Here is a 17,287-nt window from a genome sequence, read left to right on the forward strand (position 1 = left end):
GACTTCAATGAAACAGATAAAACAAAGAAAAATTTTTGCCCCAGTTTGGAGGTTGGGCACAGATGTGAGTGTTAAACTGAATCATATTACCAAATATTAATAAGAATTCGAAAGCTAGGTCTCATTATCCATGGGGGGATCCTGACAATTCTTACCTAAACGATAATTTTAAATCTAAGTTATATCTTCTAAAGGTGTGACTTCCGCAAGATCTTGTTATCTAAGAGGGTCTTAAACTACTCCCCATTATCCAGGAGGGACCTGAAAATCCAAGGTCAAATTTTATCTTAAGCGTGACAGCTTTTATAGCTGAATCATACTACCGTACAGCAGGATTTATGCTAAATGTTGCTATCTAACCGAAACTTTAAAATTAAGTCTCATTATCCATGAGGGTCCTGAAAACTCCTAATTGAATCCTATCTCGAACATGCAAACTTCTACGCCGACTTATATTCCTTTGGGATGCATTTATGCTAGATTATGTTATTTTGAACATTTAAACTAGGTCTCATTTTCCCAGAGGGTCCTGAAAATCAAAAATCAAACATGTTTGGTGACTGTCTTTATCTACGGAAGGTTTCTCTGAAACAAACGAAATTTCCTGCCCCTGTTTAACCAAGGAAAATCTTGTCAGTTTTAAATATAGTGGTTAGATGATGGCATTCTTGCTGAAGGTTTTTCTGCTGCATTGTTTTGTTTTGACTAGCTTCTCTGAGCTGTCCCTGAACCGCTGGACTTTCTGACTGACTTTCAAAAACCCATAACTTGAATGACCCGAGTGTTCTATTCCCGAACCGTTGTTTCACATCTCTGACCCCTTTAACTGAACCTCTGCATCTCCCATCAAATTATCTTGCCGATGGAACTCTTGCTGGCATTTTATCCCCTTTTACATCATACTATCTTTGGTATGCTCTGGCCGCACTGTGCTTTGCAATCTTGAAGCTGGTAGTGAGCTTTGAAATTCCTTCTTATTTGCTTAAATAGAATTGAACTTAGGAACATCTTAGAGAAATAAACCCAAAGAAATGAAATGCAATGACTTTCAGAGTTAAGGATAAGGAAGTCCAAAATTGGAAGACTATCTGAAGAGAAAAAGAAAAGAGACTTATCTGAGCGGAAAAGCTGGCACCAATGATCATGACATGCAATTTGGATTAATCGGACCAATCTGTCCAACCAATCAACTTTCAGTTGCCGCACTTTGTTGTCCCAGAATTTCCGAAACCTGATTTCTTCACCTCAAATCCCGACCTTGTTCATCCTGCGGTGCCTTGAAAAGTTTTCACCAGCATACCTCTCTCATTCCTTCATCTGGCAACTCACTTTCGCCTTAAGGTGCCCGTGAGGGTTTTCACCAATAAAACTCTCTCATTTTGATTTATCTCAGCTCTCGTCGCCTTACGGTGCCCGTGGGGGTTTTCACCAATAAAACTCTCTCATTTTGATTTCTCTCAGCTCTCGTCGCCTTACAGCGCCCGTGGGGGTTTTCACCAATAAGACTCTCTCATTTTTGACTTCTTTTCCCTCTTTGGCCCAGAGTGTTGCCCCTGATGAGAATCAGCACTACTGCTTGACTTGGCATTTCCCGAAGACTGATCGGAAGGTCTTTCTTTGGACCGTAATGTGGCTTTTGGATGGGTTTAGAAAGGAAGGGTATAAAAAGTTCAAAACCGTTTGATTGGGTTCAAATTTACAACCTTCGGAATTAGATTTCTGATAACAACCACAACTTCCGCCCCAATTTCTTGTTTGGGGACTTTTGGATTTTTATTTTGATGGGACCGAACCGTGAGGCTTCCTACATATCCTTAAAAAGAATCAGGTCGAACGTAGTTCATGACATAGGAATTACTTTGTTTGTTGTGATTTTTCTTCCCTTTTCTTTCTTTTCTTTTCTTCTTTTTGTTCTTCAATTGTTGTTTTTTTTTCTCTTTTTCTTTTTCTTTTCCTCTCCTTTCTTTACTTATCTTTACGCTTGTGTTTTTGATATTTGCTATTGATTCCGAATGAGGGGTATGAAAGAAAATAAATGAGGCTCAAAGGGGTAGCGAGAGATAAAGTATTTAGATTGCAGAACAAAATGCCTTCGTCATTTCAATATTCGAGACATGCCAAATACAAACAAATACAATCAAAGAGAGAAATCATACATAATATCTCTTGACTGCATCAGAATTTATAGCCATTTCTACACATTTGCCTTCTACATCTGTCAAATACAATGCACCATTGGACAACACTCTAGTCACGACGAACGGCCCCTGCTAATTTGGGGCGAACTTTCTTTTTGCTTCAACTTGATGAGGAAGAATGCATTTCAATACTAACTTCCCCACTTCAAACTTTTGTGGACGCACCTTCTTGTTGTATGCTCTTGCCATTATCAATCGGCCGCCTCAACTGCTCCGTTTGCCTTAGGGCGATATGGGGTAGAATTGCGATGTGTAATCATGAACTGCTGACATACCTCTTTCATCAGATGACTATTGAGATTAGCCCCATTGTATGTAATGATCACCTTCGGTATCCCGAACCGTCAAATGATATTTGAATGCACAAAATCGACCACCGCCTTCTTGGTTACAGACTTGAATGTTTTAGCCTCTACCCACTTGGTGAAATAATCGATGGCCACCAGAATAAACCTATGCTCGTTGGACGTTGTTGGCTCGATTGGACCAATGACATCCATTCCCCAAGCAACAAAAGGCCATGGTGCGGACATTGTATCTAATTCAGATGGTGGAGAATGAATCAAATCTCCATGCACTTGGCACTGACGACATTTACGCACGAAACCGATACAATCTCGCTCCATGGTGAGCCAATAATAACCTGCCCGGAGAATCTTCTTTGCCAACACATACCCACTCATGTGCGGTCCACAGACTCCAAAATGTACTTCGGTCATGATAGTTGTGGCCTGCCTGGCATCTACACATCTTAATAACCCAAGATCAGGAGTTCTTTTGTACAAAACTCCTCCATTGAAGAAAAATCCACTTGCCAAGCGACGAATTGTTCTCTTTTGATCACCTGTGGCTTGTACCGGATATGCTCCCCTTCGGATGTATTCCTTGATGTTGTGAAACCAAGGCTCCCCATCGAGCTCTTTCTCCACCATGTTACAATAAGCATGCTGATCACGGACCTGAATATGCAACGGGTCTACATAAGCCTTATCTGGATGATGTAACATTGACGCCAGAGTAGCCAAAGCATCGGCGACCTCATATTGAATCCTCGGAATATGCCTGAACTCTATTGATTGAAATCGTTGACAAAGATCATGCAAACATTGCCGGTACGGTATGAGTTTTAAATCCCGTATTTCCCATTCTCCCTGAATCTGATGTACCAGAAGGTCCGAGTTACCCAAGACCAAGACTTCCTGGACACCCATGTCCACAGCCATCCTCAAACCCAAAATTCATGCTTCGTATTCCGCCATGTTGTTAGTACAGCAGAACCGAAGCTGTGCTATAACAGGGTAATGATGCCCTGTTTCAGAAACAAGTACTGCTCTTATTCCAACGCCTCTCATGTTAGCATCACCATCAAAGAAAAGCTTCCATCCTGGACTTTCAATTTGTTCCAACTCATCAATGTGCATTACCTCTTCATCAGGGAAGTAATTCTTCAAGGGTTCGTATTCTTCATCCACAGGATTCTCAACCAAATGGTCGGCCAATGCTTGTGCTTTCATTGCGGTCCTAGTCACATAGATAATGTCAAATTCTGTGAGCAAGATCTGCCACTTTGCGAGCCTTCCCGGGGGCATGGGCTTCTGGAAGATATACTTCAACGGATCCAAGCGACAGATGAGGTAAGTAGTATAAGAGGACAAATAATGTTCCAGCTTCTGGGCTACCCAAGTTAGGGCGCAACATGTCCTCTCAAGCTGAGTGTACTTAACCTCGTAAGATTTGAACTTCTTGTTCAGATAATATATGTCCTGCTCCTTCCTGCCAGTGATGTCATGCTATCCCAACACACATCCAAATGAATTGTCCAAGACTGTCAAATACAGAATCAAAGATCTCCCTGGTTCTGGCGGGACCAACACAGGTAGGTTTGACAAGTACCCCTTTATCTTATCAAAGGCCTCCTGACATTCATCTGTCCACTTGACTGCAACATCTTTCTTTAACAATTTGAAGATAGGCTCACACGTTATCGTGAGCTGAGCAATAAACCGGCTGATGTAATTCAATCTTCCCAACAGACTCATCACCTCAGTCTTATTCTTCGGAGGTAGAAATTCCTGGATTGTTTTGATTTTTGACGGGTCTAATTCAATACCTCGTCGGCTGACTATGAATCCAACAACTTTCCAGACGGAACACCGAACGCGCATTTTGCAGGATTGAGCTTGAGATTGTACCTGCGAAGCCTTTGGAAGAACTTTCTTAGATCTCTGACATGGTCAGACTGCTTTCTAGACTTTACAATCACATCATCCACATAAACCTCAACCTCCATGTGTATCATGTCGTGGAATATGGTCGTCATTGCCCTCATGTAGGTTGCCCCGGTATTTTTCAAACCAAATGGCATGACTCGATAGTAGTATGTTCCCCATGGCGTGATGAATGCAGTCTTTTCTGCTTCCTCCTCATCCATTAAGATCTGGTGGTAACCCGCATAACAATCCACAAAAGAACCAATTTCATGTTTGGCACAATTATAGATCAATATATGGATGTTCGGCAATGGGAAGTTATCCTTGGGACTTGCCTTGTTGAGATCTCGATAATCAACACATACACTGGTCTTACCATCCTTCTTCAGCACAGGCACAACATTTGCTAATCAGGTGGGATACCAGGTGACCCGAATGACCTTCGCACCGAACTGTTTGATGACCTCTTCCTTGATTTTCACACTCATATCAGTTTTATATTTCCTCAGCTTCTGCTTGACAGGGGGAATGCCGGATTAGTGGGCAATTTGTGAACCACCAAACCAGTGTTTAGACCTGGCATGTCATCATAGGACCATGCAAAAACATCTTTATACTCGAACAGTGTTTTAATTATCTCCTCTCTGAGTTGTGGTTCAAGATGGACACTTATTTTAGTTTCCCAGACATTATCTTGGTCCCCTAAATTGATTGTTTTTGTATCACTCTGGTTAGGCTTGGGTTTTTCTTCAAAATAGCTTAATTCTTTACTAATATCTTCAAAGGCTTCATCCTCGTCATATTCTGATTCAACATCACACTCTATTTCTTGAATTACTATTTCATGATTAGATTGGCTTTTAAGATTGGGCCGGAGATTCCGCATGCATGTCATATCATTGAAGCCGGCATAAAAATATTTGTACAAGAAAAAAGGAAAACAAAAATAAAACTATCAGGAAGAAAGGAAAAGAGAAATTGCATTTCATTGAAATTAAAGAGAACGGGGTTTATACATCCAAACGGACGGAACATAGAATCTGAATTACAACCCTGGAATAATCCAGATAAATTGAAAGAAAAGAAAAGCAAACTACCAAAAACTCCCAATTGTTAATCTTTGCACCGGGCCCAACAAATTGTACATCCGCATTGCTAGAACCCTCTCCAGCTTCCAATACGTTCATATCGGCGAATATCCTCTCGAACCTTTCATCAAATCTTCATCCACATCAACCACCAAAATGGGAACCGCCGTCACTGGGCATTTTCTGGTACCAGGCCTGACAAATGATCGGGAAAGACGCAGGACTGGCTTTGGAAGGGCCCATGCTTTCTTTTTCATTTTTCTAGCTCTTCTCACGTCTGCGACTGTGGGTTTGAACCCCAGACCAAATGTATCCAAGTTTTTAGGAAGAGAAACCGGTTGTATGATACCTTGCAGAGATGCGCCCAAACTTTTGCCCGGTACAAAACCATTTTTCAACATTTCAACGGCTACCATGACTGATGCAGCAGCTACCCTTGGAGTCGGCACGCACTTCCCTTCAGGAACTTTCTCTACCGCTATCGTGTCAAAAACCTGATAAACCCACGGCCTTTTGTCGTCTTCAAACTCTATGAATGGAATAATGGCATCACTGAGAACACACAAATAGTCTTCGCCATGCACAACAATTTCCTGTCTATCTCATTCAAACTTAACCATTTGGTGCAGAGTGGATGGGACCGCTTTGGTAGCATGAATCCAGGGTCGACCTAACAACAGATTGTAAGAAACAGCCACATCAAGCACCTGGAATTCCATAGTAAATTCAACTGGCCCTATTGTAAGCTCGAGCACTATATCCCCGACCGAATCTTTCCCTCCACCGTCGAATCCCTGAACGCAGATATTGTTCTTGTGAATTCTTTCGTTATCCACCTTCAACTTGTTCAGAGTGGAAAGAGAGCAAATATTTGTGCTGGAACCGTTGTCAACTAGTGCCCGAGTAACCACAGAATCTTCACATTTCACCGTCAGATAGAGGGCCCTATTGTGCTTGGTACCCTCCATGGGCAACTCATCATCAGAAAAAGTGACTCTATTTACCTCAAATATCTTGTTAGCTATCTTTTCCAAGTGGTTTACTGAGATTTTTTCAGGAATGTGGGCCTCGTTCAAGATCTTCATCCTCGTCTGAATGGATCAATAATGACAGGAGCGAGATCTGAGCCGGTGTCTTCCATAACTGCTCCACAATGGAATAGTCCTGTACTTTCATCTTTCTCGGAAATTCTTCTTCTTCTTCCTCGGTCACCGCTTTCTTCACGAACACTGGATTATCTTTTGAGGTCTTAGCTTTTCTCAACTCTTCAAGGGCAAAGCATCTCCCCGATCGAGTCAAACCATGAGTCTCACACACTTCTTCTTTAACCTCTTTCCCCTTGTAAGTTACTGTCACTCGTTCATAATTCCATGGGACTACCTTGCTGTTGACTATGGGCAATTGAGTTACCGGTTTGATAATGACAGGATCTGTGCAGGCGCCCTTCACAATTACCACAGGCTTGTTCGTCACTCCTGGCACAACCACTTTCGCTCTTTCATGTTTTCCTGCAACATCACTTAAGGACCCCTTCTTGACCTCCAAGGATGGTTCGCTATTTGCCCCGTTCAACTTGATCACAAACTTCTCACTTGTTGACTTTTCAAATGGCTTGACTTCACTAGCCCGAATCATCATGACGGTTTGTGAAGGCTTCTTAGGCTCCCCTCCCCTATGCACTATCTCAATCATATTAGTCTCATGATGAGCCGATAACGGGTTCTGGTTGATGTTGGGTGCCTCCGGGGCTTGGACCTCAATCCGATTAGTATCAATGAGCTCTTGAATAGCTGTTTTCAACTTCCAGCATTTCTTTGTGTCGTGACCCGGGGTCTCTAAACAATACTTGCAACTCACCGAGCGGTCAAGATTTCTAGGAGGGGGATTCGGCAGTTTACCCTCGATCGGATTCAACATACCCAACTGTCTCAGTCGATAGAATAGACTAGCATATGATTCTCCCAAAGGAGTGAAAGTCTTTTGCTTCTGCAACCTCTCATTCTTAAAGGCTTGATTTGGCCGAAAACCTGTTCCAGGGGGATTTCTGTAGGGTTTTGGGGGTGGATGGGCATTTTGCGGAGCTAGGTATGGACTTTGTGGAGTCGGCGCACGCCATTGTGCGTGAGCGAGAGGTTGGGTATAGGTTTGTGCGTGATGGACAGAAAAATAGGGATCGGGCGGTGGGTAGTAGTGTTGTGGTGGACTATATGGAGTGTGGGTGTAAGTTTGGTGGTAGGGTTGAGGCGTGTTTTAGTAACGTGGAATGTTCCTCGATCCAATCCAAAACTCCCGACTCAATTGTAGCAACATCCTCTTTCTTCTTGTTCCCGAGTACACCTCCAGTACCGTTTTGAATGGCCTGGGTGGTCACTTTGATTGCTGAATAACTCATGATTTTGTTGGACTTGAGTCCCTCCTCAACCATGCCTCCCATTTTTACAAATTCATTAAAGGACTTGCCTACTGCTGACACCAAGTGACCAAAATAAGTGGGTTCCAAAGCCTGCAAGAAATAATCAACCTTCTCACTTCTTTCATCGGAGGGTCAACCCTCGCTGCTTGCTCTCTCCAATGGAATTCATATTCCCTAAAGCTCTCACTGGGCTTCTTCTCAATCTTTGTCAATGACAGACGGTCTGGGATAATTTCAAGGTTGTACTGAAAATGGCAAGCAAAAGCTTGGGCCAAATCGTCCCATGTGTACCACCTTCTATGATCTTGTCTGGTATACCATTCTAATGTCGAGCCACTCAAACTTTGGCTGAAATATGCCATCATCAATTCATGTCTTCCACCTGCTCCTCTCATCTTGCTACAAAATCCTCTTAAGTGTGCAACTGGGTCACCATGCCCGCCGTACAGATCAAACTTGGGCATTTTGAACCCTGCTGGCAACTGAACATCTGGGAACAGACATAAATCTTTATAGGCCACACTTACTTGACCTCCCAATCCCCTCATATCTCTGAAAGATTGTTCTAAGCTTTTGACCTTTCTGATCATCTTTTCATGCTCGGGATTTTTGGGTGGCTTCTCGGTCTCTGCTAGGAGATCAAGATGAGGGGTGCAAGAATATGGTTCTAGAACTTTGAAGGTGGGTTCAGGGGGACAGTACTGGTTGTCATGAGTTTGGAACAGAGGTTCACTGGAAGATCGGTGTAGTGTAGCAGGTGGAGGTGCCACAAAGACAGGTGTAATTGGTGGGGGAGGGTATGGGACTTGTTTGGGTGGTGGAGCTTGAGAAGTATGGGAAGTGGCGTCATAGCATTGTTGGTAGAGAGGAAAGGCTAGAGATGAGTTCACAATGGGAGGCTCCGGAGGTTGGGCTAATGGTGGGATATAAGCAGTATTGGCGGGATAAACCGGTGGTGGATGCCCCTTGGCCCAGGCTTGGTACATTTCAACCATCTACTGCTTTAACTTATACATCTCTTCCTTCATTGCATTAACATCTAGTTCTTCCACCTCTTTTGACGGGTCAACAATACTTGTCTCCGGTTCTTGGTTGGTCATATTCAGCCTGTCTTTTGATCGGGTGTTGTATGAGTGAGTTGCCAGAATGCAAATCAACTAACCACCTGCCTGGACTCAATACATCAAACAACAACCTTGTTAGCGATTAGGCTTTAACAGATTGGTAACCGCACATTGGGCATGAATGCACCGAAACAGTTAACCATCTCTATTATGTATTTGATCGATTGCATGCGTCATCCCGGACTCTTTTCTTACTCTCAATTGCAAACTTCCCCCTTTTCTTTTTTCTTTTCCTTCCTTTCACTCTTGCCTCTGTTCTCTCTTTGTTTTTATTCTCTCTTGATTTCTTATTTTCTCTTTTTTCTTTCTTGTTTTTCCGCTCTTTTCTTTTCTTTACTCTCTTGTTTTTTCCTCTTATTTTCTTTATCTCTTTTTTATTTGGTTACGGTCGAATCCTATGGATACTGCCTACGTATCATGACCCCACATGAATTAGACCAAGTGTAGTTCTTGGAGATAAAAATAATAAAACATTTTTGGAATTTTCAAAAAAAAAATCATAATAAGACTCGGAAATAAACTTAAACAAAACTAACAGACTCTGATGAAGGACGAAATACAGACTCGAAAAACAAACAACCCACATACTCTGATAAAAGAAATACAGACTCCAAGACAAACTGGCAGACTTTAATAGAAAGAAAATACAGACTCAAGAAATCACGAATACATCAGTGCCTCAATTGGCCCCGGAACCCGCGGGGAATCATTCGGCCTCGTCGCGGGCCGACTCGCTAAATCCCCTTGGAGGTGGTAGAGATCTTCCATTACCCGGCGAACAAAAATCATCACAGTAGCGAAGAACATAGATCTAGTCATATCCTCAGAGCTACTGCACTTCATCACGATGTAGTTGGTGACCCTTTTGACTCGCTCTCTTATGACGCCCTTCTCTTGCAACAAACGCCCAATCTGTTCGGTTCTGGCTTCCAAAGTTTGTTCGGCTACCTGTTTCTGCTCTTGAAGTTGTTGCAAGTCTTTTTCTAGCCGTGCCATTAAGGCGTAAAAATGTTCTCTTTCAGCCTTAAAATTTTTGGCTTGTTTAGCCATTTCACCCTCGAGGTTGTCAATTGCCTTTTCCTAACCTGTGACCCTTTTTTCATATCTTTCTTTTATCTGTTGAACGAAAATTGCACGCCTTTCGGTGGTTTCAGCCAACCTTGTCTGTACTTTTGCTAGTTCAGACTCAGCTTTCTGCAGGTCATCTTCATAGTCACGTACCTTTTGAGTAAGGTTATAAATGAGCCTTTCATCTTTCCTGCTTCGGCCTGGGTTCTCGGCTTCAATTTTCAACTGTCGAACCTGAGCTCTGAGAGCTTCATTTTCTCGCACCAATCTTCTCCTCTCACCTTCGACCTCTTGTGCCTGTAAATCATTGTTGAAGGTGACATTTCTCAACTCTTCTCGTAGATTATGGATGGTGGCCTTATATTCCTTTTCCTTCTCCCCCTAGGCTAACCTCTCCTGAATTTTATCATCAAAGGCTTGAACATGAGGCCTTTTTAAGGGCCTCTCGAGATCTGGCTCGTTATTTACATAAGACATTTTTTCAAACCAAGCAGCATAATTTGGATCTACTTCCCCCTTGGTGATGTTTGGTACCTGGGTGCCATTTTTTAGATACCGGCAGCTATTCCAATCCTATTGAACTACAGCCTCGGGCAATGCAGCTTCTGGATGTAACTTTATGACCTGGGTGCTTAGATCTTCATCTTCAAGCACAATCGGATACCTTCCCAATTGCCTCAAGACCCTCTGCGGTGCATACGGCTGAATACTCCTTACGCTTATTAACCTCAGGTAGCCTTTGGTAGCAGTCATATAGATGGCTTCTGTCCTCGGGAGTCATCCTATAGTCTACTCGACCTGACCTGCGTTAAGAACTTTCAAGTGAGAGATCTGGTGTGTTGTAATCTTTTACCCTCTCCTCGTAACTAGTGATGAAGTTATTCGGGCTCGAACCATAACTCATGAATCTGGGATGATGGAGAAGGTGCTCGATCAACCACATTTGCAGAAGGATGCTGCAACCTTCAAAAAATTGAGCCCCTGTTTTGCATAAAGTCAATGCTCGATAAATATCTGCCAGCACCAACGAGACAAGTGTATGATCTTCCTTGGTAGTGAGGATTTGTACAATTCTAGCCATACGAATATCCGTCGTCCCTTTCTCATTTGGAAAAACCATTATCCCCAAGAATGCCACAATAAATGCGAACCGGCGATGAATTTGCCAAAGGCCCTTGTCTTGTTTGTTGCTCAGACACTTTTCATGCGTTTCAAAACCAGTAGAGTGCCCAAACCTGAAGTATAAGAAATAGAAAGCACAACACCCATTGCTCACACGTTCTTTATTTTTCTATTTACTGATATTCAGGAGGTCAAAGAACTTGTGCACCGATGGAGCCCTTGGAAATATAAGTTGTTGCTTCCTCAAATCTCGTCTGAATTCAATGTACCCAGCTATCTCCTCCAAAGTAGGGGTGATCTCAAAATTCGAGAAACGAAAGACATTGTGGACAGGATCCAAGAAAGTTACCAAAGCCTTGATCAGATCTTCCTTTGGTTTGATCTCAAAAATGTTTATAAGAGCACCCAATTGCTTTTTCACCCATTTCTGACCATCTTCATCTACATCATTCCACCACATACGCAAGTGCAACTAGGCATTTTCCCTGACCACTTCTGGCGGATCCTGGATGGTATTCATTCTGTTCCTGTGGAAGGTTAAGGTTAGGGTTAACTCGAGTGGATCATTTTGTAAACATGTTTTTAAAGAAGAAAAGAAAAAAAAAAGAGAGAAAAGAAAAGAAGAAAAGAAAAAAAACAAATCAAAGGCCCATGATTTCTTCCCCTATATGCCAATTTTAGTTGAGTGACTGTTTTTGCAAATGCGGCCCCTTCCCAATTTCACATGAATTTTGAGGGAGGGGGATTATTTTATGACCCTTCACAAACTTGTCCATTCTTTTACGAAAATAGCCTTTCGACAACTGAAAAATACTCTGAGGCTATCTCGGCAAGAACGGTTTAAGACATTGCCGAAGCTGGATCGGCTTATTTTGATCAAGAATCCATACTACATTCACTCGACCACCGACTTTCTTTTCTTTTTTTTCTTTCTTTTTTTTTCAAAAATAAGGCCGAACCTTATGTAGGTTGTCTATGTATCCAATATCCGGTGAGAATCAGACTTGCGTAATTTGGTCAGTTTTGACATATTTGAAAGAACACAGTGTTTGACTCTTTCTTTTCTGAAAAATGTTGGCAGAGCTTCGGGACGTTTTTTCAAATACCGGGGTTTTCTTTAGAATCGGGCTTTATTTCCTTCCCTACATCACTCTTGGTTTTTCTTTTTGCTTTATTTTCCCTAGCCGGTCAGCATGCAAGCCCAAACAAATAAATGTACACATAGCACATAGAATGCATCATGATGGTCTGTTGTTCCGGGCACACCTGTCCTAGACGGACCCAACCCCTGTGTTAAGTCCCCTAAGCCAAATGCACATGATGCATATAAACGCTCTTATTAGGGATTCGGCATGAAGCTGTATTTTTCTAGGTTTATCTCCTGGGGTTTTGGTCTAGACTTGGGTACCCGAGCGGACAACTGGGGCCGAAGAGGGGGCGACGTACCGGGAGCACTAAAGTCTACCCGGCCTTGTTGCTTGCCCAGCCTTGTTCTATTTGGTATAATTTCTACAGAAAAAGTGGGTCACGCGAACGTGTGCACCATTTTTAGAAGACTCAGAGAGGTGGCGTAAGAAAACATTTTTAAACAAATAACATTTAGCACAAAATATTCACAGAATACAGTAATATTAACAATAAATGAAGCCAAGTAAAAATCATTAACAAGCTCGAATTCTTGAACCCTAAACCAGAGATTCTGGGTTCGATCCCCAGCAGAGTCGCCAGAGCTATCACACCTCCTTTTACCTACCCCCGTAAAGGGGTATATAAGGCAGTTTTTTATCAAAATAAAGTGACAATCGAAACGGGATCGTTTTATTAAAAATCAGAGTCGCCACTTGGGATAATTTTATGGTGTCCCAAGTCACCGGTTTTAAATCCCGAATCGAGGAAAGTTGACTCTATTTACGGTCTACGAACACAGAAATCCAGGTAAGGAATTCTGTTAACCCGGGAGAAGGTGTTAGGCATTCCTGAGTTCCGTGGTTCTAGCACGGTCGCTTTGATTTTACTTGGCTTATTAAATTGTCTAATTACTCGTTTTAGAACATATGTGCACTTACCTCTTTTTAACCGCTTCTAATCACTTGATTTATTCGCAATTAAAGAATTGAGTTACACGTACGTATACTCCTTTCTTTTGGCGCGTCAGAAATCATGTCACGCGAACGTGTCCACAATTAATAACACTTGTTTATTTATTTAAGAAAAATTTGGTTGAAGTTGCGCGAACGCATACCTCGAGTCTTTTAAGAGTTTAATTTGCAATTATGTTACGCGAACGTATACATAATCGCAATACTAATCTAAATTGGGCCTAAAGCAAACTACGAGTGTTTGAGGTTATTTTATACTAAGTTAATATTAATGCAAGGGCCATGAAAATTTGCTAAATGGTGCACCTCGAATTCTAGGGGTCAAACGAAGCTAGTCAAAACGAGGACCGAGCAATTGTTGTTTGTTCGCACACCTCGACTTCCAATTTTAAAAAAGGGAATTTCAACTACACTTAAAGGGCCATAAACTATTTGATTTCGAATGGCATGTTTTCACTAATTAAATTAACTAAATAAGACTTAAGGGAATCATAGCTACTTGTTAAAACACAACTGAATTTAAATTGTGAATCTAAAGGAGCTAAGACTAAGTTAAAATTACTTCATTTTATTTCGAAGCTTGGGCTTGGCCTAACGTGAAGCCCAATTGAGCCAACAACTGACTTCAATCCAGGATGGGCCCGAAGGAGCCCAATTCTAAAAATAAAATTAGTGTGCCAAACTTGGGGACTCAAGATCAAGTCCATTCATAGCATCAGGCAGCATACATTCGGGGTTTAAAAACACCAGCTGACCCATGTCGGATTTTAATTCAAATAAAGCAGCGAAGGGTGAAGCATCGTCAAACCACAGCATCATTGGAAATAAAAATTGCTTAAATTCGGCTATTCCAATAACAGTAGATGCACAGTATTCCATTTTATTTAAAGATCAAACTAAATGACAACCAGCTATAAGCCCCCATTCTCCAGAACCAATAATTACACAAAATCGACTAAGTGCAAATCAAGCAACAACCTCATGAGACATGAAACTGAATTAATATTCTACTTCATTTCTGAATTCTGACTGTCTGAACACGTATCAATTAGCCAAGCATTTTGATAGTCTAAAACACTCTTTCCAACTTAAACATGCTCAAAAACATATCAAGAGTAAATCAGTGCAACCTTTACTCTTAGGCTCTTCTGTTCTTTCTTCATTCACAAAAACTGTGTATCAACCACAACATAAAGTTCATTCCACCATTCACTTTACAAACAAAATGCTATTTAACTAAACACTTATGGCAACAGTCTTAAAGAATCAACAGGTAGAAAAGTTCAGGTGCAGTACATTATCATTACACTATTTTATAAGGTTAGACTTACAAGTTCACTATCCTATGCATATTACCCAACAACTAGTTATGAGACATCCAATGGAAAATTGGATTCCCCTACTAATTTTAAACCAAATACAGCTCGCAACATGGTATTTGTCAACAGCTAACAGAATGCCACGTACCATAAAACTAGGAACTAAGCAAGTAAGCAAAGTAAACTAAGCTATGAACAAAATTAATTGTGACTAAAACTCAAAGCTCCAGATTTCCATTTCGATTCTAAATCAGGACCTACATTAGGTAGGTGCAGAAGTGTGTACCTGAATAACAGCAAAATAGACCAAACTTAGTCTGAAACTAAGAGGAAGCAGCAGTAACAACAAGCCAAATGAAACAGGAAAGTGACAGCAGAAATCAGCTCAAGATGAGCAATGGAACAGTGTTTCCCAGCAAAATCCAACCCAAAATTTTATAGAAAAAGAGACCCAAATTCAATCCATTTCAACCCCAGAAGAATCAGAATTCACTTCAAAAATCGAAAACCTCAAGAATTACAGAAGAAATTCAATGGAACAATGATTTTTTTTAATATTTCCAGTCGTTTCAGTTTTTCAATTTTTTTTATCTCTTCCAAACCTGACTTGAATATCAAGTAAGATGCCTTTATAGGTAAGGCACTAGGGCAGCCTAAAGAAATCAGATTTTTCATTTTGACCCTTTTCATATTTTCATTTTTGCTCAAAAGCCCTTAGTTTAAAACATCAGATTTTATATAAGTCCCCACCTCACTTTCCTAGAAGTTTCTGAATTCTATTACTCAAGATTCCTCCCACCTACAAATCCTAAATTACCCCTTTAAGACCTGTTTTTTACTCTGAAAACCAAACCCAAAAATGGGTCAGAATTGACCCAATAACCCAAACCAATTTGGACGGGTTGCTCTTTGCTAAATGGACCAAAGACAAACCAAAGCCCAAACGAACACTTATCTATTTGAAGAGGAAATCTGCTAGTCATGATAACATGAAATGATTTTAAAGCAAACCAACTAAACTACTGATCAATTAACACGACTAGGCAGAAAATTAACTAAGTTATTAATTCAGAAATAACCTAATTAAACTAATGAGGCTAACATAGAATGGGAGATACTCGGAGGGAACAGAACAATTCAAACATCAGAAAATCGGTGAAGTTTTCAACCAGAGAAAAGGAGAAGAAAAGAAGAAGGATGAAAAGTGAACTAAAACCACAAATAGACACCAAGATAGATAGAAACTCACCGATCGAACTCGAAGTTACACTTGATGCCCTGATTCACACGAAACCGATGCTAATCACTTGTTCTCTATTAAGAACAAACGAACAACTTCAGTTTTGCAATGAATCAACCTTTTAGTCATGAACAACGAAGGCTTGAGTCGATGCATGCCACCAGATTCAACAGGAATTGGTTTTGAACTTTTAGGGCTCGAACTCGAATTTAAGATTCGAGGAGCATTGAATAGATTCGAATGAAACCAACGGTGGATTAGGTGTGAGGGGGTATGGTGGTTATGCGGTATTGATTTGGAATCGATTGGGTGAGTTAGAGTTTTGGTCTTCCTCTTCGATTTAATATTCGAAGAGTTCCGCTAGGATTCGAGAGAGGGGTTTTGGAGATTTGGGAAGAGGAGAAGGAGAGGGTTCTAGGGTGTGAATTTTGGGTGGATTGGGGTGGTTTACGGCCGCGCCTCCACCGGATATAATGGTGGGTTTTTAGGGCGGCGGGATCTAGGGTTCGTTACTGAAAGAGACGAGGGAGACTGAGGAGGGGGTTTGGGAAGGGGGTGGTCTGTTTCGGACACCTTTATACGGGGGAAGGGCCAGTTCTGGTCCGTTGGATCTAGTTGATCCAACGGTTGGGATGAGATAGGGCGAAACGGCGTCGTTTGGCTTAGAGGGGGCAGGCCGGTTTTTGGAGTAGGTTTTGGGTCGGTTCTGGACGGGTAAGGGGTGTTTAAGACTTGGTCCTGGGGGAAATTTAATTATAACATCCCAAACTTGATTTTCTTTTATTTCTTTTCTTTTTCTTTTTCAATTTCAAATCCTTTTTCTTTTCAAATTAAAAATAACACCTAAATTAATTTTTAAACTAAATTAACCTACCCAATTAGGTTAATCATTCATCATGGCATTTACAATAATTAATTAAATCCTAAATTTAGAGAAAAACTATAAAATTCAAAATTAAAGAATTAAAATGCAAAATGAACTATTTTTGTGATTTTCATATCTTATAAAACAAACTAATTTACTAATTAATCTAAAAAAATGTAAAATTAAATCCTAAATGCAGATGCAGCATATTTTGTACTTTCATTAATTAAACAAAAATAAAAATGCACAGACCAATGCAAACAATTATTAGAAAATGCCACAAAATCCACAAGAATTGCAAATAATGAAAAGAAATTATTTTATTTTAAATTTATGGGATTAATTGATGTATAGGGCAAAAATCACGTGCTCACAGTACTATCCCTTCTTGTCTATATTTTCATTAATGTGGTGCTTATGCTTTCCTGATCCGACAGTCTATTTGAAACAGTCTCTCTATCCTCACAAGATAGGGGTAAGGTCTGCATACACACTACCCTTCTCAGATCCCACGGTGTGGGATAATATTGGGTATGTTGTT

The sequence above is a fragment of the Nicotiana sylvestris genome, chromosome 7 (assembly GCF_000393655.2).
Source record: "Nicotiana sylvestris chromosome 7, ASM39365v2, whole genome shotgun sequence".
Taxonomy (NCBI): Eukaryota; Viridiplantae; Streptophyta; class Magnoliopsida; order Solanales; family Solanaceae; genus Nicotiana; species Nicotiana sylvestris.